This window comes from Meleagris gallopavo, chromosome 7, assembly GCF_000146605.3.
Source record: "Meleagris gallopavo isolate NT-WF06-2002-E0010 breed Aviagen turkey brand Nicholas breeding stock chromosome 7, Turkey_5.1, whole genome shotgun sequence".
In the NCBI taxonomy this organism is placed as follows: domain Eukaryota; kingdom Metazoa; phylum Chordata; class Aves; order Galliformes; family Phasianidae; genus Meleagris; species Meleagris gallopavo.
This window is the reverse complement of record NC_015017.2, coordinates 20,483,140-20,505,267: the sequence shown is the minus strand read 5'-3', so window position 1 is coordinate 20,505,267 and position 22,128 is coordinate 20,483,140. Positions and strand designations below refer to the sequence as shown.

The following is a 22,128-nucleotide window of genomic DNA, read 5'->3' as shown; positions in this document are numbered from 1 at the left end:
CGGCCGGGCGGACGCCTCTCGGAGGGCTGGGCGCTGCTCCGAGGGGGAGCCTGGGCCCGTGCGGTTTCTGCGCTTTTCCTTTTAAAAAAAATTGATGCTCTTAAATGCGAAGTTCTCTGCTTTCAAATACTGCTAAAACCTGTCTGTGCGCCGATCACTGTGTTACTGTGTTTCTCCTGTTCAAATTAATTCAGAATCAAAAACCGTACAGCTCGGCATATGTCAGCAAACAGGCTCGTACGTTGCAGACAATAGATCACAAAGGGTGTGTTACAGTGGCTGCCTTGTAGTCCTTCCATCAGCCCGCGATGTCTTAGTGAGCCGCTCGCACTGTGCCGTTGTGGTGTGTGTATCCAGCCCGGTGACACACACTCAACTTGTTCCTCTGAACTAAATGGAGAACATAATGTATAGTCGTGTGATTATATAATTGTCGTATTTGTTTTTTAAAAATACGGTGGGCTTTGAGATGTACAAGGCAGTTAGGTTCTTACGGTCAGTAGGTACGTAAGTGAAACTCTAACAGCTAGTGCTGAATACCAGCAGGACCATCGGAGCCGCCTCCTCGCTGCTCTGAAGGAACCGCTGATCTGACACAGGCCTGCCTTTTCCATCCGTGCACAAAGGATCAAAAAGACAATTTTCCCGTGGATGGAATCTTCGTGGTTCAGGCATTCATACTCTAAAGCAGTGCATGTATTGAGTTATTTAAAGAACATTAAAGAAAAAATCCCAAGACCACCTGAAGCAAGCAGGTGTCCTGGGCTGATGCCAAGTTATGGTAATTCTGAAACATTTTGTGATTTGAACCCCATTAGAACTATGGTCTATAAAAACATACTGCTGCAGTGTGAATGCCGGATGTTGATCTCCTTTAAACAACATAAGTAGAATTAAGTCTTCCTCTTGCATCCAGTGTTATGGAGACAGACACATGGTTCTGCCTTCCTGAATTGCTAAAATTCAGCATTGATTCTGCGGCTCCCTATTTATTCAAAAGCTGGAAAGCCCACATCTGGTGTTTAATATTTCAGTTTAGAATATGTGTAGTACTTACCTTATTTAGTGTCTTAGATATTTGATCTAACTTCTTTTTAGGAAGGAGGAACTTTTGCTGAAAAACATGTTGATTTCAGTAGATGTAATAGAGGACTAATAAGGTTTAGCATAATTGGAGGCATTTAAGTCGTGGCGTAGGACACATAATGGAGAATATTTGGAAATTCATTCTGAAACTTAAATATTTTCTTCAAAACAGCGATAAGAGGTTCTGCTCTTTAAAACTTATACTTGCTCTTAAAAGATACTTCTGCTAACTGAACCTCATGTTTAGGGTTTTTAAGGTTTGGTTGGTTTTTTTGGGGGCGGGGGGAGCTTTTTTCCCCCAGACAAGCAGATGGAAGTCTTGTTGAAGCAAGGCAAGTATAATCCTTTGCAGGATCAATAAAGCCCTTAAAATATGAATGTACACATAGTCTGTCTGCTAGGATCTTCATCGTAGCTCTGACCCAATTAGGATACCGAAAAAAATAGGTTTTATGAATGTGACATTTTCTCAGTCAAGTATCACCAAACACCATCACATTTTCAAAATGTTGATGTCATTTGGAGTCCTGGTAGCGTGCTTTAATCACAATTGCTTCATTGCTCTTTTGTAGGCTTTTTGACCAAGAAGGGGATTGAATATAGCAAAGTAGGGGTGCCTGCTTTAGCTGGAGAGTTGGACTTGATCTCTTGAGATTCCTTCCAACCCCTGTCATTCTGTGAAAACAGCAGATAGGTCTCATCTGCAAATGCACACAAACCAGAGAAATTTACTTACTATTTATCTCAGTTCTGTTTAATTAAGGCTTTAATTTCTCCATTTCTTCATAAGTATGGATACAGTTTTCTAGTGAAACCTGTGATAAGTGGAAGCTATGAATAATTGCCAACAACAGAAGTCTGGAAAACTTTTTTTAAGTGTATCCTTTTTACGTGTATTTCTCTGCAACAACCATCTTTCCTCTGATCTTACCCTCAAGCCCTCAGAAAGTTTGTATTTCTCAGACCTCTATTCTCCATCATTTCATCTCTGCTTTTCACAATGAAATAGGGAAAATGGGCAGAGGAAAAGAAATGTGTCAGCATGAAAGTTAGGTGGAGAATCCACTCGGTATGTAAGTTGTCTAAAAGCGAAATCAGGAAAAAGGAAGAGGAGCTATTTGAGATTTTCAGATTTTTAAGTTTAAATTCAAAACCATAAACACGGATTCTTCTGAAAGCTTAACTCTGAAATGCATGAGACCACATGCATTAAGGTTTTCTGATAATCAGCAGTCCTTCTGAAGGACCTGGAAAGGAACTAGAACATTTACCAGCTGCAGCTCCGCCATCCCCTGTGGTCCATGGATTTCCGTGTCAAAATACAGTCAAGTGCTGCTTTTACGTAGGGTAAGGCTGCAGAGTGAATGAGCCACTATGGTACTGGTAGCTTTCATCAGAATTCTGCCCCCTGAGGATAAGTTAGGGGAGTTTGGTGTTGTGTTACTTTTACTTCGTACTGGTAAATCGGTTTTATGCGTAGATATAAGTAAGTCATTTTCTTCATTATGCTGTGAATCAAGATACACAGGTCTGTGCCAAGCTCCACGCTGCTGCTGCTGCTGTTCAGTGGCAGTACTCAGTGAGTGGATCTATTCTTAACATTTTTGTCTTCGTGTGTTCAGTTACAATGTGGGGATGGAAACTGGGCAACTCTTGTGGGACCCCAAGTCCTTGCAGAGTTCCCTTTGCTTTGCTCGTAGGTCCAGAGGCTTTGTTGAACCCTTCCCCCCCTCAGACAGCTTGAGGTAAGACTTTGTAGCTTTCCATTAAGTTGCTCAGTTGCACACCAGTGTGGCCCCCTCACCCGCTCACATTTTTAAGCAAGCATCTTTAATAACGAAGTGAGAAAGTGAAAATCACTTTTAAAACTGTTATGTCAGATCCCCTGGAAAATACAGAATAATCAGAGGTTTTATAAAAGAAAATATCACAAAATATATAATTTAAATTTATATATGTATGTTTATATATGTGTGTGTATACAGGACATGGAGTATAAGCCACATACCTTCACAGCAGGGCTTTCCAGGAGATCATGAGGCAGATAATTAGTTCTCTTCCAGCAGAGTCACTTGGCTGTGCTGCTGAGTGGTCCTAAGGTGCTTACAAGTCAGGCAGTGCCATGACAGTGGGCTAACTGCTCGGTTTCTGTTCATTGCTGGTGTGGTCACACATAGATGTTCCTAGACCTGCAACTCTTCTGTCAGCCTTCTGAAGAGTTTTCAGCCTTGAGATATAGAATGAACTGAATATGATCTCTAGACATTGTTATTATGATTCCAGATCTCTTCAGCCATAGATTCCAGATTTTCTCCAGTATTACAGAAAAGTAAAGAAAGTCAGTATTCAAGTTTAATACAATTAGGATCTAATTTTAGATCAACCTCATTGTGGTCTGTAGCCTTGCATTCTGTGTAGCACTGTACATTTCCTTCCTGTGCTGTTGTGTTGAAATGCAATGTTTCATGCAAGTAAGGACCAACATGTTTTTTGATGGCCAAAGATACGAAGTTACTAAGGATAAGATTGAGTGTAATTGAGCATATACTTCAAAACTCCTACCTTTTGAGGTTGTCAGTCATGAAATTGCTAGCTTACAGGGAAGCGTTTCTGTTTCAGTTCATTGATTGTGTGTGTTGTGCTGCTCTATAAAAATCAGCCATCTCATTCACTGAGGCTGTGGTCACTAAGTCCAGGAATTTGAAATCTTTGTTTAGTTGATCGTTTTGACCGATTTTTTAAGAAAATAGGACTAGACTGTTACGCTGCCTTTGTGCCTGTCATATTGTCCCTTTCATCTGTCATATTTTCCTTATTAGTTCTTTAACTCATTACCTCATTTCAGCTGAGTTTGAAAGAGCAGTAGATGGTCTTCAAGTATTCTGTGAATTGGAATAGAGAAGAGAGAGACTTAGCTTACAGCAATTAAAAGAAGTTTTATCTGTGACTAAGTCCCTGATTATTGAAGCAAAAGCAACTACACAAATGAGTGCACTTCTATTTATTTATAAACCATCTCTGAGGAGAACATCTATGAACTAAACCTCCTACTGTGCCTCAGGTGATCCGACCACAACGTGCACATCCATTAACACTCAAGCTACTTTTGTTTCAAGAATGCTTTTATTTTGTAAGTCTGGAATTAAGTTTACTGATATTTTCTAGCTGATAACTGAGAAAATTATTTTTGCCTTGCGCTACTTGTGGAAGAGAAAGTGAATTGTCCCCGCTATATATGTTTTAATGGCATGAAGAGTCTTAGCAACTGTTGTATTGTATAAATTGTATAAATATGTAGCCTACATTCAGTAATTCATTGTGTATGTGAATTTTCACCTCCAGTGTTTATTGCTGAAATACTATGATTGCTAGAATTCTGCAGGATTTTTTAAATAAATGTACTGGTTGTTTTTTTTTGTTTGTTTATTTTGGTTTCATAGATACACCATGTATAGAGGCAAATAATAGAAGCAAATATTAACTTCCTTTAGTTTGGATGTGAGTTTTGCAGGCCTGAATGTCTCCTTATGACTGTCTCGAGTGTACATTAAACCTGCAAGTAGTAATATTGTATGTTGGTTGTACATTGCCCTTGATTTAGGCATGAAATCTTGAGCTATTATAGCCATAAAGCTATTTTGGAAGATAGTTTTGAAACATCACAATCTTCCAGTAGGTATTAATAATGTATATTTTCCAATACAAATAATTTTATTGACTCCACTCTCTGGAGGAAAAAAAAAAGATGCATTTAAACATCCTTTTACTAATTTTGGCCAAGCTCATGGTTGCGTGCTCATGCCATGGAGATGATACTCATTTGTTTGGTAGCAGTTGAGTATTACTTCCCCATGAGCAAAATTATTTTTGTTTACAGGGGCCTATTTCATATATTGTCCCTCAAATATTCCTGCTAGAAAAAACAATAGTTTTTCTTGTATTTTTGAGCTACTGTTTAGTTTCCAACTTTTTTTTTTTCTTCAGTCTACTGTTAGAAATAGGTGACTGAATAATCTCTTCAAGAAGTAACTTGAGCTACTATAGACAATAATGTCACCATGTTACTGCTAATAGCTGTACCAAATATTTGGTGTTCAGAAATGTGTGCAGTCCTGTGAGGATATTAGAGAGCTTAATGTTTAGTATAAACATAAAAACAAGATGTTAAGGGTGATTTGATTGCTTTTAAGTTATGATATATTAAACAAAAAAACAAAAACAAAAAAAAAAACAAACCAACAACACTCTGGGTTTTAAGTGGCTTGCTAGTGAAGTTGGATGGATATGAACTGTTAGAGCTCTGCACCAGATTCTCTGTTTTCCCTCAGAGAAAATCTAGAGGCAGCTGGAGTCCCAGGTCTGTATCTGGGCCTTTATGGACACAAGGAAAGGTATTGCTGTGGCTGTGACAAGGCAAAAGCATGGGGTTGGTCAAAATGATCTGCCAAACTGGAATTTGAATACTGAGCTAAGAAAAGGAAAGTTGATGCAGTCTCCATTAGGGAACGTGCTGAGCATGCCTATTGTATAACAAACTGCAGCACTACTAAAATGCAAATGGCTGCTGGCTGTGCACAGGCACCTCTTTAATATCTCAGGATTTGGTGCATAATAAACTAAGACCATTGTTCATGCTACCTATGCTATGAATTTTTATGTGCAATATTTGGTAAGGCATATTGAACATCCAAATTAAATGCGTATACATAATTACATTTTTTCAGGTTGTGGCAAAGGGAAACCTATGTTAGAACAGCAAAAGGATCTGCAGAGCCTCACAGCGAATAACTGGGAAATAGCATAATTTTTGCACTCATATGACCCTTTGCTATGTATTTTTTATATCCAAAACAGTGTGTATTTACACTTCAGAGACGTATATTGAAGCTCAGAATACATTTTGTACCACAGTGACTGTTTTAGGGCAGCGTTCTGCTTGGCAAATCAGTTCTGCTGAGAAGCTGGGTGTGCTGGTACAGCTCTAGTGCTGTTTACGCTGGCTTGTTCAAAGGGGGGCTGTGCGGGTCCCTAACCTTAGCTACATGTTCAGATACATAGCAGGATGCATAGTTGCAGCATGATAATGGCCAGCTTCAAGGCTTACTTGTATTTCTTTATGTCTGCTTTGTTTACCATCACCTCTGTAACTGGCCTTCAGTCATCATGACAGCACATGGCTTTGCTGTTTGATTAAAAAGTGAAGAAAATTTGAAACCCTGCATTTCTGAATCAGCTTCCAGATTCTGTAGGAAATTATTATTTTTTTTAATTTAAGCATTCAACTCCTCATCTTTTTTTTCTCTCTGCAATTTCAGTTCTTTTCCTCAAAGTTGTAGGCATGAGGGTACTTCCTTACACAGTGGTTGCAAGATTTTGTTTGTTTTGCTTTTTAAAGTTTGTTCATAGAAGAAATAAAGAACCAAAAGTAAGTCTTAAAATTTTAAGTAGGCCTCAGTAACCATGTCCATACATACCACGACGTGTTTGTGATGTCGGAGAATCGTTGTGCAAATCCTTTCTTTATCTGTTTTCACTTTTAAAATAATTTTGACGAGTATAAATGTATGTGAAGGTATGTATGAAACCTGCAAAGGAGTTGAAAGAAAATAGGCAAAAACTGAGAAAAAAAGAGAAAACCCTTTGTGCTAGTTTCCAGAAGAACATATTTAGAGGTCAGAATAGCCAGCTTAATTGATTCCTGCCAGAGGCAGTGTGAATTTATATCTTTATCCTTGACTTGACTTTTAGCATGCATTTACTTGGTCATTTAAGTTGTTGCAGTTGTTTCTTTTGACCATCTCCTTTGGTAGTCTTGCTGTTGCCACTTCACTCCCTCCCCATGTGAAATCCTGATGGCTGGAAATAACTTTTGAAAGAAAGTGTGTAGGCTACAAGGAAATATACTGACGCTCTCTGAATCGGTGTGTTCATGCTTTCTCAAGTATAAGGGATGCTTCGAAAGCGCTGCCCTCCTGTTTTATATGTTTGGCCCACAATGCCAGAGGTGAATGTTGGTGATATGGTGGTAGAGGTTGAACCTTCCAGAAGGTATCCCGTTGTCATGCAACAGATGTCAGCAGAGGGGCAGTCTGACACAATGGCATCTGACATGGGAGTGCATGAGAAGCAAAGATGTGTCATTTAAGCATTCCATATGAAAAAATTGTACCTATTGATATTCATAGGCACTTGCTGAACGTTTGTGGAGAGCAGACAGTGGATGTGAGCACAGTGAGGTGGTGGGTGGTTTGTTTCAGCAGTGGCAATGGTGACAGTGGGTCAGCTCCAATGGCACAGGTTTTGACAAACACAGCAGGCTCTTTATTATGGGTGAAAATCCTCTGTCTGGATGAGTCTGTTGCACATTGTAGAAAATAATATCAAGATTCATAGGCCATAGTATGTGCACAAGTAGCTTGTCAAGTGTTGTGTTCTCTCAAACAGCCTTCAGGTACGTAAGCAATCACCCATGGGATTGAGCCCATCCTAACCTTTCTGTCCCTTTTTCCTTTTAGACGTGCGTTACAAGTGTATTCCACTTTCTGTTTGCTCTCAGACACCTTGCTCGGAAGAACACCAAATTTGAGCTCCCAGAGTGACCTGGATATGAGTTACTCAGACATCTCAAACCCGTGTAACTTCTGAGTGTGTGCAGAAGTAGCCTTTATTCTAGGGGAGCTTGGAAGTGAAGAAAATGAGACACTGAAAAAGCTTAGATGCCTTTGAAGGGATGTGTGCCATATAAGCGGAGTCTTTCAGGAAAGCAAATTTGATTTAAAGACTGCACAGTAGAGAAGACACTGGAGTCGGTTAACACTCCAGGGGTTCTTAGCTGGAAGCCACTGTTACTGCAGACAGTAGTCAACTATTTCTGTGTTCCTGTGCCATTACAAGGAGTGGAACAAGCACATGCAACTGCGATTAGTTGAGACTGTACTGTGTATGTAGGTTCCACAACAACCCCTCTTGCTCTTGTCTTCTGGTCCTAGGGAATGTGACACAAGTTTGCAGAGCAGAACCAGGAAGGCGGCGTTAGGGCCCAGGGCTCCCTGTGTGTTACCACAGGAGTTGGATGGTTACTGTTGGGAACCTGTTCCTTGTTCTGGGATTCATTAACTCAGAACTGTAAAGAACCTATTTGAATAGTAACTGTGTGTTACTATTGCTTTCAAATCTGCACAATTTTCTCTGCCTTGTTCTGGCTGATGAGCACTTTAGATACCACATTGAAAGTAGAATAGTGTCAGCAGGAGACTGTGCTGCTTTGAGGAGTTTCCCAAGGGCAAAATCAAAACATACTTAAGGTTGGCATGCACCTCTAGAAGTCTTCTACGTCCTACAGTTCTGCACATGATGGGACACCCAGAGCAGGGCGCCAGACAGGTTGTGAGGATCTCCCACGAGGGACTCCACAACCTCTATAGGCCGCTGTACCACACAGTAAAGAAGTGCTTCCTGATGCTTACACAGAATGGCTGAGAATGCAGTTACACAGCTATGAGGTTGCAAATGTAAGTGATAACACAATTTGAGGCAACTGTGGTTGCCCAACTTTGGGCTGAGGAACTTGATGTTGCAGTTCTGTTTGTCTCTCCATCTCTATTGCACTCTCCACCTCCTCTCAGCTCCCCACCAAGCATATGTCCTAACTCCAAGGCACTGCACCTCCATTGTAATAGCTACTATTGAGGATTAGAGTGTACTCATAAATATTGCTATAAAAACGCAAAAAAGACCTCAGTGACTCCTCTTCAGTTATTTTCATGTTGTGGGAAGTACCTGTATGTGTGGTACTCTCTCTTCTACACCATATTTCTAGACATGGCTGTATTTCTGCTGCTCTTTACTGTCCAAAATATTGTAAAGGCTGAAATTGCTGTGATTTTGAATGGACTGTGGCTGTAGTTTTGGGAAATGTTTTGTTGATCTTTTTTCCCAATAAACCAATATGAAACTTGTTGCCTCAGGAGAGCAAGTCAAATGAATTTATAAGAGGCTGTGCACTGTAATATAGCAACATTTCAGCCTTATGCTTAGGGGAAATTGTCTGCAAGGATGGGGAAGCAGAGCCATGTATCTTGCAGTGAGTTGTGGCTGGATTTCTCATTCCATTGCTTTTCACTGAAGCATTAAATACTGCTGCTGGAGACAGGATATTAAACCTGCTGCAATCATGTGTGTGCTTCTCACAGCTTTTACTTCATAAGAGGCAAACGATCTCCTTTATAATAAAACTTCTGTTCTAGGCCTTGTAATTAAACAACATAATGAAAATTTTGTATAATGTATCTGTAATTTCTAATTTGGGCTTACAAAGGCAAGTTTGAACTTCCCCAGAACTCTATCCTGCTGTGCTTAGGAGCTGGCAGACAATGGGAAATGCTTTGTCAGCAAAGCAAAGCAAATAATTAGAACTTTCTGTTGCACTGGGGTGCAGCCTTGCTATGCTTGCAGTCTCCTTCCTACTATTTCCTGCAGACAGACCTTTGTTTGCTGAGTTATCATTTTGAATTAAGTCTTTCAGACTTCCTGTGACTGGATGAGCCCATCAATATATTTTTCATCGTTGTCAGCTTCCTACAGCCACCTTTGTCCTGCTCTAGCTTCACATCAAGCCAAAAGCTGGTTGCAAACCTCTGACATACTGTCTTTGCTTATTCATATCAGGAAACCATGGTATTAGGGATTGAGAGAGCGTGGGGGTATGTAAGAGACATTTGAACTACATGGCACTCGATGGATTTTGAGATTTAGCAGAGATACCTGGGGATCTACCAAAGTGCTGCACTTACAGGGTCAGAACATAGCAGCTGCATCTATGTGTCTGCCTCTGTGCTAATGAAAAAGACAAAAAAGTATGAGGCTGAGGGCAGCATTCTTTGGCTTCCGATGCAGGCAGCAGGGCATGGCTTTTGGGCACATTATTGGCTAGGCTGTCGGCCCTCTACCAGAGCTGGGGGCCTCACTCAGGGTGCCTGTGGGCTTCTCTGGCTCTGCTGCAGCCGGCAGCATCCAGGGGAGCTCAGTTCCAGGCCAGCACTGTGCAGCATGCTGGTAGGCAGTGTGGCCAGTTCTGCAGTCTGTGCCTTGACCTTGTCTCACTAGCAGTCTTTTAGCCTGACACACGTTAGCTTCCTGCAGCTTGCTTTTTTTGTCTGTTGTTGTTGTTTTTTTAACAGTCATAGAAGAATTGGTTGGAAGGGAGCTGTGGATGGTGTCTGCTGGGTTTTGTGCCCTACTCAGTGACTCTGGGATATCACCAGTCGTCAACAAACTTTTTGGCTGGCTGAGTGTTAGCACTGCTCAGCTTTGCAGTGCTGCAGAAACCTGGAGCAGGTGCGCGTCCTCTGAGCAAGCTCAACTGCCCTTCAGCTCTTCCTTTCTTTGCAACATCGGGAGCTTTATTAGGTATCTCATTTCTTAAAGTGGGGCGGAGAGAGGCCGGGAAGCAATTAGTGTGTCTGACTGGAGTGTGGAACTTCTGAATTCCAAGGGTTTCTAAATTAATATGCCGTCTTTGTGACTTCACTGCCTTATGTCTGTCTGTATTATTGAAATTATCAGAGAACACTTATGATTCCTTGCAGGTGTGATGTAAGCACTAACTACATTACATATATTTGGTAGTGAGAGCTGTAATGTTAAATTCTTATTTAACTTCATTTCTGATGGTGAATGTTCTTTCCGAGTGAGGGTGGAGAGAAACTCCAAATTTTTCTTTGTTTGAAGTGTCCCAACATGACCTTTGCTGGAGCTCATGTCTATGGAAATCAGGGGTTCTGAGTCCCACAGATGATGCACAACATTGGGCTGTTGCAGTCATGATTCTCACTGGCCTGTAGAAAGTCTATATTTAAAATTAAATGGTTGTGCTTTTCATGAAAAGGAGTAACTTGAAAATGTCAGAAATAGCCCTTGAAAGCAATCTGCTGCATGTTGTTCTAAATAACAACCATCTAAATAAAATCCGTCCCCGTAGGTAGCAAATTAGAATATGATGTATGAACATTTGTTTTTTTCGTGTGGCTTCACTGTCTCCTAATTAATTATATCTAATCACATACTAAATGGCTATTTAAGATGAGGTGTGGCGACTTACTGGTGCTTCTAAATAAAAATGACTCAGGAGAGTACTACTGAATATTCTGCAGTTGGATGTTTCCATACTTCATTACCCCTGTTCCTGTTACAGGTGCATGTGACAGCATTGCAGCAATGAGTGGAATTTTGAAGAGGAAGTTTGAAGAAGTTGATGGCTCCTCACCTTGCTCCTCTGTACGGGAATCAGACGATGACATTTCTAGCAGTGAAAGTGCTGACAGTGGTGATAGTGTCAATCCATCCACTTCTAATCATTTTACCCGTAAGTACCAATGTTCTGTATCTAAAGAATTCTTTCTGTTCCTCAAAATAAAATTAGGCATTTTAGTTTGATAGAGATGATGATTTAAAATTGAAGAGGTGACAAAATTCACTTCACAGAGAGCTTGTGAGTTGCTCAGAATGATTTAGCAAACTTGAACCCTTTTGCCTTTACGTTACCTGTGTACAGCTATTTGTAGTTATAAAAATGTGAAGTCACTTGGAAGACCCTAACTGTTTGCTGTTTGAATCACGTGTATGTTCAGAGCAAACACTGGGAATTGTGCTTACAGTATTTCAAGCGGGTGCTGTACAGAAGATACTGTAGGTAAGTTTAGTTATTTTCCTTGGACATCTGTCAGCTATCTGCAAAGTATTGTATTGGCAAGAGATCTCCTCCAAGGTAGATAACACTTTACTTTTTTTTTTGGTTGGTTGGAGTTAGTTTGTTTTGTTTTTTGTTTGTTTGTTGTGAATGGTGCAACATTGTGTATTAGTCACAGAGACACCTATTGCAGTAGTTTCTGTTCTTCATATAGAGGAGGACATCTATACTCAGCAATTCTTTTGTGCTCAGATAACATTTGTTCTTAAGTTAGCAAAGCTACATAGGCTATGTGGGCAATATATATATGCATATATATACATATATGACAAATTAATTTATGTTTTGTGGTTTATGCTGCATGTTGCAGGTGGCTTTGCTGTTTTGATGGTGAACTGTATGTTTTAAAAAGCTGGGTTTTTTGTGCTTCAACTCTGCTAATCTGTGTACTGGAGCTAGTGGCCATAAAGCTGTTTCTTAGAACTGTGGACTAAGGAATAGATGAGGCGCCCTTGTCACCACCCATGTACAGTATGATGCTTCCAACTGTGTGGATTAGCTTGTGTTCAGGAGTCATGTTTGTCCATGTGGTATGAAGGCTCTTATAATTGTTTTGTCTGCCTAATGCTGCAGTGCAGTTTGAGCTAGGAGCTGGGTGTGAGCATCGAAATCCTCTGTTCCGTTATGGAATGCTCCTCCAAAAAGTGTTAGGCAGGTGCAACTTTTCTAATGGGTTTACACGTAAAACTCTTGATGAAGTGTATATTTAGGACTCAGTATTAGTAGGAGACTTTGTATTATGGAAATGCTATAAAGGAGTAAGTGACCCAGTAAATCTTGTTAGTAGTAATAGGAAACAGTTTGATGGTAATATTCTCTACATGCTGATCTTTTAACTTTTGCTTCTATTAAAAGACTTAAATGATTATTCATCACAGACTGAAAGCAGCCCTTGTACATCAGTCATTGCCACCCACATAGAAGACAGCAATTTTATTGTGAATATGCAAAGAAAGCTTGCAATTCAGAGGAGAAAGTTGAGAGACGTTGTAATACATGCATATAACAGTGAGCTTTGTTTATAATTGACACAATAAATGGTTTGATTTCTGAATAAAACCTTTGGGGGAAATTATAACTTTTCTGAGTGTTATGAGTAGAGGTCCATATGTATGTATCACTGGCAGTGTCTTCCTTCCAGTCTGTTTTCATATAAGCAAATCTGAAGTGCCATCATCCATCCTTTACTGACTGGCAGTGTGGGTTTCGTGAGTATCACAGTGACCTGCAGTCAACATCAAAATCTACATGTTACATCTGTAATTTAGCTTTTAAAAGCCTTCATATGGCCCTCTAAATCTTATTTTTCCTTTCTAATTGGCCTAAAAAAAGAAAATTCTTGAATCATTTTTAGCTATAGCTTTGCTGATGCATCGGTGAGCAGGCAGGTGGTTCATAAAGCTATCTACAATCACTGATGCATCTTAGTATTTATGATACCCTTAAAACATTACATGTTAGCTCAGATAAACAAGAATGTTTCAGCTATTGTGCTCCATTAGCCTTAAGTTCAGTTCAGCCTCTCAGCTACACAAGGAATATAGCTGCTGTGGATCATTCAGATGGGGCAGAAACACCAGAATATAGCTTTGATGCAAATAACTATACCTGTAGTGTGATGGCAGAAAATACATGACTAAAATGTCTATGAGTGATGTCTGTTGGGGCTTCTACAAAAGGGTAGGTACAGAGTTTTTTTAACAAGATATCCATTCAAACAGATCAAGGCAGCGACAGCGCAAGGTGCAGGCATCTTCTGAGTCATGAAATGAAATTGCAATCTGCTTCTGCTAAATAAGGTAGTTGCTGTTTTCATTGCCAGATGGGTTTAGGGTGAGTCTAATATATATATTTATATAAAATACAGAGTGCTCCGTAAAGTGCAGACAACTGTTACTGCATCCATAACTACAAAATTAGTGAAATTTGCTTTTTCTTGTTCAGGTATGTATGTATATACATCTTCACCTTTTCAATTCTCATATCAAATGGTGATTAAATACCTACATTCCCAGTGACAGACACATACCTTACTATCTTTTATTTATTGTTCTCAGTCTATTGAGGTCATTTCAGTTTTACCCAGCAGACAATTACTCACACCATAGGTTTACCTTAAGGAATGCCAAACCCTGTTACTGATCACCAGTCTGCTTATGTGTCTCATTTCACAGCCCCTCCTCAGGGGAGGAGAAGAGTGTCCATCTTCAAGCAGCATTACAAGTGTGTATGTAAGCTGTATATATATATAAAAGGTATTAGGCTCACCAATATTGATTTTACTATTAAAGACAACTGGAAGGATTCTGAAATACAGATACATCCCCACTGCTCTTCTTTCCGTAGGAGTGCAGTTTGGAATATCGTAGGGCCTCTAGAAAATTAAGATTTGCTTCATTTGTGCAGCCATGTAAGAGTTTGGAAGAAGGTATCAAATCTTTGGACATTCTCTAGGAAGGTTTGGATTCTCTTAAATTACCTTTATGTGAAGGCTGAAGTTTAATTTGATGTAAGGTCCATAGCAGAAGACATTACCTGAGCCTTGAACTTAAAGCTGTTATTTAATTTGTGGTTAATGATAGAAATCTCAAGGAGTTGGACATAGAAATGCTAGCTTATTATAGGAGAACACTTAGGAAGTACAGCTAAATGCAGATGTTCTTTTTTTCATGGCATCTTGCAAATATTTATGTTGCCTGCCACAAGGCCTGGAATTTCCTTGCTAATCAGGAATACATTCTCCTCATCATTTGTTAACTCGCATTAGGAAGTACAACCAGGCTTAGAGAGTCTTGATTTTAATTTCAAGGAAGTGAATGCATCTGCGCAAGAAATACCAAGAAATGCAAAGAAATTCAGTGGAGTGAATTTCTCAGAGGCCAAACGCTCATACAAAATGAAAGGGCAAGGTATGCAAGAGATCCCACCTGCTGTCTTTCACCTGGAGTAATGACTGCAGGGGAAGGAATTTTTAAAAAGCATAAAGAGGCATTAGGAGGCCGGCTGATTTTTAGAAGGATTTATGTTTTTAATTCTATGTTTGTATTCTTGAAAATTGCTCTCCTATAAATTAGTACATTTCATGCGATATACACAGGGCAGTTTTTCCTTTAAACAATGCATTTGTTGAAGACGTTCATCACATACGCAAAATGCCTGAAAATGCAAATTAATGGAGCGTTGACTGGAGTTGTATTTGTATCCAATGGCTGATCACACACAAGTCTCCATAAGGTTGGACAAAGGACTGACTGTAGTCTTAGGAGAGTTCGGCAAATGCAATTGTTATGCATGGGTGTTCCTGCAGGGATATGGCAGCATCCTCACAGTGCTCAGAGCTAGGGCCAAGGTCAGAAATAATCATCCAGGAAACAGCAGCTGGCATTTAGAGCAAATGGGGAGGCAGAGAGTGGTTCACTGTCTCCAGTTCTCCCTGCAGGCTGATTATATTGCAGAGCACAGAGTCTGTGCCGTTGTAGTTGAGTGTCGAAGAAAAGCCTGCTGCAGATAGAGGGCAGTGAGGAAGGAAACATACAGCCTTCTTTGAGACTTCAGCAGTGCATTTCCAGCTTTCAGCATGCAAAGAATTATAACACTTCTGTAAAATTTTAAACAAAACTCTGACAGTGAAGTCAAATTTTAACTGAAGCTCGGGTGAAAATTGTCAAAAGTCAGAGCTGCCTGTGAACTAGTCTTTTTCAGAAACCATTTCTGAAGTGCAGTGCAAACCTGGCATTATGTGAGCATTCCCATCCAGCCACTGCTGTGGGATGAATTTAGCCTTGGATTTACAACAGAGGGAGGTACCAGAAGGATGGAGCAGTGAAGCTATGTTAGGGTCAGCATTACTATTGTGCAGTATTGTGCCCATCCTGCCCAATTTCCAGCCCTCATGTTGCTCCTTTCTGAATGTGCTGTGCTTGCCCTCAAGATACAGTATGTCACAGCATTTCCTCCTAAAGAGGATTTCTGGTTTTGTGGGAAAGGCATTTAATTGTTAGGGGCTTTAAATTTTTAATATATGGAGTCTGTTAGAAGCGTATCTTCAGAGAGATGGTGAGGGAGCAGAGAAGCAATTTCTGGAATACGCTAATTCCCCAGGTTTTTTTGTTTGTTTGTTTGTTTGTTTTCCAAAGAAGATGGTGGAGCAAAGCTGGCTTTTGTTGGTGATATCTGACCTGGGTTTCCAGGGGGTGTGAGGCTTTGCCTTCTGTGTCACTAGACGTGGTGGAACATTGCATGGCAGTCAATGAGCAGATGGAGATCGATGTTAATTCTTCTTGCCATAACAGTTTATGTGGTGCTAAAAGTATGTAAAAAGCTAACAAATGGGAATAGTAGAGTATAATAAAGCAGTGTTTCCTCCTGTCTAAGACAGTTTTAATTCAAAAGGCTGCAGTTTTTCCCCAGCCCTTAGGAATGTTCATGTGTCTAAGATGGTGGTGGTGACAATGAATTGCTTTGCCCTCATTGATGGAAGAGTGCTAGTAATCTGCCGAGTAGCCATATGGTTTACATTTATTTTAATGTGTCTTTGACATCAGGAGAATAGCTGAGACAGCAGAAGAAAGTACTTATGTTTTGGAGTTCAGCCAGAACTCAGATTGTTCATGTTCAGTAATCAAAGAACTACCAGTTTGCTCAGTAGAAAATGTTTGAAAATCTTTATGGGTTTAAAATGTCACTCATGTCAGGATTTTGTAAAATTGGGAAGTATGTTTTGCATTTCACAGCCAAATACAGCTGTATCAGGATTTGTTCCCAGGTGTGGGGGTTCTGGCTTCTATTTCAGTCATGAGATATATAGAATTAAGTGCTCTGTCTTTCACAGGTTTTACGCTGCTGTAGGTCCATTGCCCTAAGAACAAAATGAGGATGCCTAAAGCGTGAAAAGCGTGGGTGGTACAGAGCATTACTTGTATATGAGAATCATCTTTCAGTACATCATTGCTACTGCTTACCTATTTAATCAGTTATAATTTAGTCACGTGTAAATGAGGCTTGTATGTTTCTCACAAGAGTACACCGAATTTTGGAGAAGGATTACTGTAGAAACTAGGAGAATTAGGGGTATGTGTATGCTTGTTGTGTAGGAAAAGACTGTACTGCAGCACATACCTCTTGTTTTATGTTGCTTTGCAGCTTTGTGAACAAATCACTGAAAAATCTCAATTTCTTGAATTAGTGCTGAACTATCTATAGTCCTTCTTCTAATAGAAAACAAAGGGCTGTAATGAAAAAACTTGATATCTGGTAATAGGCATTCTTGCTTGTAGTACAGTTGTTCCTCAGTTTTGCAATTCTTGGACTTCCTTTGAACGTTCAATCACCAGAGATTGTGAGCCTGGCATGGTGCACAAAGAGAACTGGTGTAAATGCCATGTGTAGTCATTAAGTAATTGTAACTGGTATGGATAAAGAGGACTACTATAAGGAAGAGAGGGTAATAGCTGAGGAAAATATGAATAGATGCATCCTACAGTGTACACGCACATCACAAACGAGGATAACAAAAGGGCATGAAGAAAGAGCAGATTGTGTTTCTAGGATGGGATAACCATCCGTGTTTTTCTTTGAAAGTTTTCCCTTAAATCTTTTGGCCTGACCTTTAGGAAGCCTGTTTACAGCATGTTCCCAGTTTCCAGAAGAGTGCTGTGTTGCAGACGACCTGAGCAGTGGCTGCTAGTGCAGGCTGAATGAGTGCTGTCTGAATGGGGCTCAGCACTGCCTGGAGCCAGCCTGGAAAGTGCAGCAGCTGCTCTGGCATGGTGTATGTGTGGAGCTGGGAAGTCCTGTGGGACTGGGCGTGATGCCACGGGAGGCAGCAAGCTGCAGGCTCTGTTCTGCTAAACCCAGAAACTAAACCACTCAAATGCCAAAAATCAACATTTGAGCTGTTGCTTCCATTTCAGAGGTTGAACTCTGGCAGGGCTTTTTGAAGATATCTCTTTCTGAAGACCTTGTTCAGATATAGTAACATTTTCTGAGGGACAGTTCTGTAGCAGTAATTATGTTAACAGCACCATTCTTCCTTCTGGTAATATATTTTATGCTTTACAATACATATTCTGTACATCCTTCCGTTTCGTCTTGAGTTAAGCAGTGTCCTTAGCAGTAATTACAACTGATTCAAACCTACTGCTTTAGGTGCAGTGCATGCAAAATAGCATATGGCTCTGAATCCTGCTGAGATGATTGAAGAATGTGAGTTTTCAGTGACTTGAAGCAAAAAGAACTGAATGAGCTGGTGCTGGAGAATGTTTAACATTTCCATTCAAACTCTAATACTAATTGCCTTTGAGAAATCACACGAAGGCAGTGAGAGACTGAGACTTGACGAAGTACAGCAGAACACATGCATGGTGCCTTTGCAGGGCTGACTGTGCTCCTCAGCATGACCTTTGGTACTGAGAATCATAGAATCACAAGGTTGGAAAAACACCTACAAGATCATCTAGTGCAACCATTCTCCCATTACCATTGCTGTCACAAGCACTAAACAATATCTCATAGCTCCTCATCCAGACGCTTCTTGAACACTGCCATGGACGGTGACTCCACCACCTCCCTTGGCAGCCATTCCAGTGTCTGACCACTGTCTGAGAGAAAAAGTTTTTCCTTATGCTAACCTAAATCTCCTCTGGTACAGCTTGTGGCCGTTTCCTCAGGTCCTGTTTGTTGAGGTGATTGCAGCTCCCCGGGCGCAATGATGGCAGGCTGATTGTATCCTCCACAATCTGGGACACCAGATTTCTGTTTCTGGCTAATGAAGAGCAATCCTGTGTTCTTTTGCAGGTCCTGCCTGCTCTGTTCTTACAAACAACATTGTCATAAATATGAATACATTCTGATTTCTTTCTAACAGTAGAATAGAATAGACGGCAATGGAGTTATCTGTAGTGCCTCAGCTCTTGCTTTAATAAGCTCTGGGGTGAGACAAGACAGAAGCAAACCCAAAACATAAGATGAGTTTCAGATTGCATGCAATCTGAGACCCCTCAATGTTTACATGCTTACTTACGAAGATTAGTGTATAATTTGTCTAACCAGGAACTACAGTGTTAATAAATGACAGCATGAATTTTACTGACATTTACTGACATTTTCAACAAATGCATTTCACAGATCTCGCTGTCTTCAGTACAGCTGTATAATGCTGGACTTACAGTGCTCATTTTTGTTGCAGTTAGAGTACTCTAGCATTTCTTGGAGTTCAGCTTATTTCCACTTTAACACCATTTTTGTCAGTGACAAAACAGAACCTTTAACGGTGTAGCACTGATAATTTAATTGCTAGAAGCGAGAAAAACTATATAAAAAGTTGAGGAAATGTATTAATGGGTTCTTTACGAGAGCTCATGGCAACAGCAGTCTTACTAAGACAGTTGACCAAACATTTAGGCATAAACATATGGTGATGTATGAAATTCTTGTAAATGTTGACAACACACACGTGCTCACATGGGTGTCCCTGCCCCTCCCCAGAAATCTACACGGTGGGATAGCCTGTGCATGTAGTCTAGCTGTTACCATTGTTACCATAGATGATATTCTTTTTTTTCCAGATGGAATTTGTTAGATTGCACAGCTTTCTGCCAAGCTCCATTTATTAGTTTGTAGATCGTAAATAAAAATTCAGGTTGATTTCATTATTTTTAAAGTAGTGTAATTCAGCTCTTCCATAGAAACTGACAGAAGAATGGAAGCACTTTTATTCCAGCATTTGGTACTTCTGCCAGTAAGCAACCATGTCAACGATTCCATAGCTGAGTCTAAAAAAATTGCTATACATTTGAGTGTTATGTAGTAGATGCTGAAGTTTGTAGAGATTCAAAGGCATTTTCTAGTTTGTGGGATGTGGGCACAATTACCTTGTAGTTCTTCGTGACGCACACACACACACACACGTACATACATACAGTTAACCTTCTGTATTTTCTTTCTTTTGATATTTTCCATAGTTTTATGTCTCATCTCATTTGTGGCTGGCTGTTTTATGTAGTATAAGTGCTGCTTGTCCTTCAGTAGCTGTCAATGCTTCTTCCCAAAGATCCAGTTGAAATTCAGATAGCATCAATAGTACTCCATCAGAAACTGGATGCATCCAGGATGATTGAGACACCTCCTTTGCTAGGAGCAGGATATTTTAATATGCGCTTTCCTGTGTGTAAGAACAATAGGCAAAGAACTTTCTGATTCATGAAATATTTTCTTTCACTCTAAATGGAAAGAGAATGTCATGATATCAAAATTATCTATCTTCCAAGCTCTATTAAAATTTTGGTCTTATTAATAGCAAAAATTTTGTTTTGAAACTGTGACATATATAAAAAAAATCAGTACATTACAGTAGGTCTTCATATTATGCAAAATTGGAATAACCCTGTCAACTATTCTATACTACTATAATAGCCTTCTATCCCTAGTAAAACCTCCTGTATATATTTTTGACAGGCTCTGTTGATAAGGAATGTGCTTAAACATGTAAATTTAAACATGTCTAATGTAGCAGAATTTCTTCTAATTCTTCTGTATACATCCTACATCTTTCTGCAGTATCCTTTGTCGAGGACCTGTAAGTGAATGTGGTTATTTATCTGTTTTACACTTGTAATTTAGCAAACCTGCAGCATGTCTGAAGTGTGTGGTGTTTACCATGCCTTTAGCTGCTTGTCAGTATTTATAAAAATAATATTATTTCAATGTTTTACAGAACCCAAAATGTTTTTTATGACTGTGTTAATAGGGCATATAATCTGTGATTTAATTACAAGAAAATATTTTCCTATGTACCTTTTTTTCTCATATATCTAGCCCATCCCATTTCATTTTTTAATATAGAAGTTTGAGGTTTTTACACTTCTGATGATTAACATTTTGGTACTTAATAATTGGAGAATGAACGAACTGTGTTTTAACTGTGACAATAAACCGAACCTATTACAAAACCAAGGCTGAAGGCCAAGTGCTCCCAGCCTCTAGAGACAGTGCAGTCTTTGATTAGCAACATACATCGTGTTGTTCTTACAGCATTTATGGAATGGTTCCAAGTCTTTCAGAAATGATCAGGCACCTTTTAAATCCTGCTTGAGTTCCGGCAACTCAGTTGCTCATTTGTGCTTTCCCAGTTGTTGCCTCTGAACTTCAATAACTTATTATCTACTTTCTTGACAGCCTGTTGTCATTTTGCAGTAAATCAAATTAATCAGACTGCTGGTTAGTCTTAAAAATCAAGGAGGGTCTCCTACTCTGTTTGTATCTTTTACTTTGCAATATAGACTTACCATTGTTACCAGTAAGAAATGATGGATCGATTTATTTTTGGGGGGATTTGTTTGCTTTGCTTCCTTAGTAAAAAGAATAAAACTTTAAAAATGCTATTGGAAAACAGCTGTTTTGGACAAGAATTTCTGTATTAAAGTAGAGAATAGTGTTCATGATTGTAGCAGTTTGTAATGACTTCAGGGTTTGGTAATTTTCTCAACTCTTATCTCCTCATTTAGACTGCACTTCTCTGAATGGTAGCGTGTACATGTTAAGGAAAATCACTTGCTGTGATTGCAAGTTATAATTAATGTAATCATTAATGTAAACTGTATCTGTTTCACATGCTGGGTGGATGGGGGAAGAGCGGTAGATGTAATCTACCTTGATTTTAGAAAGGCGTTTGATACTGTCTCCCACGACATCCTTATAACAAAGCTGAGGAAGTGTGGGATAGACGAGTGGACAGTGAGGTGGGTTGAGAACTGGCTGACTGGCAGAGCGCAGAGGGTCGTCGTTGGTGGTGCAGAGTCTGGCTGGAGACCTGTGACCAGTGGTGTCCCCCAGGGGTCTGTGCTGGGTCCGGTCTTGTTCAACATCTTCATCAATGACCTTGATGAGGGGATAGTGGCCACCCTCAGCAAGTTTGCTGATGATACGAAGTTGGGAGGATTGGCTGACACGCCTGAAGGCTGTGCTGCCATTCAGCGAGACCTGGACAGGCTGGAGAGCTGGGCAGTAAGAAACCAGATGAGGTTCAACACAAGCAAGTGTAGGGTCTTACACCTAGGGAGGAATAATTGCATGCACCAATACAGGCTGGGGGATGAGCTCCTGGAGAGGAGCTCTGCAGAGAGGGACCTGGGCGTCCTGGTGGACGACAGGTTGGCCATGAGCCAGCAGTGTGCCCTCGTGGCCAAAAAGGCCAATGGCATTCTGGGGTGCATTAAGAAGAGCGTGTCCAGCAGGTCGAGGGAGGTGATCCTCCCCCTCTACTCTGCCCTGGTAAGGCCTCATCTGGAGTACTGTGT

At 40.1% G+C, this 22,128-nt stretch overlaps 1 protein-coding gene and 1 long non-coding RNA gene across 2 annotated transcripts in view; both read right to left on the bottom strand.

Moving 5' to 3' along the window:
• LOC100546506 (sodium channel protein type 2 subunit alpha) overlaps nucleotides 1-22,128 on the bottom strand; it is a 276,701-nt gene that overhangs the window by 77,141 nt on the left and 177,432 nt on the right. The gene's annotated exons all lie outside the window — the stretch shown is intronic.
• Nucleotides 12,752-18,313, bottom strand: LOC109368559. The gene is made up of 2 exons (XR_002116710.2): nucleotides 16,952-18,313; nucleotides 12,752-13,058 (listed from the first exon to the last, which is right to left on the bottom strand). It is a non-coding gene; the product is annotated as an uncharacterized LOC109368559 (long non-coding RNA).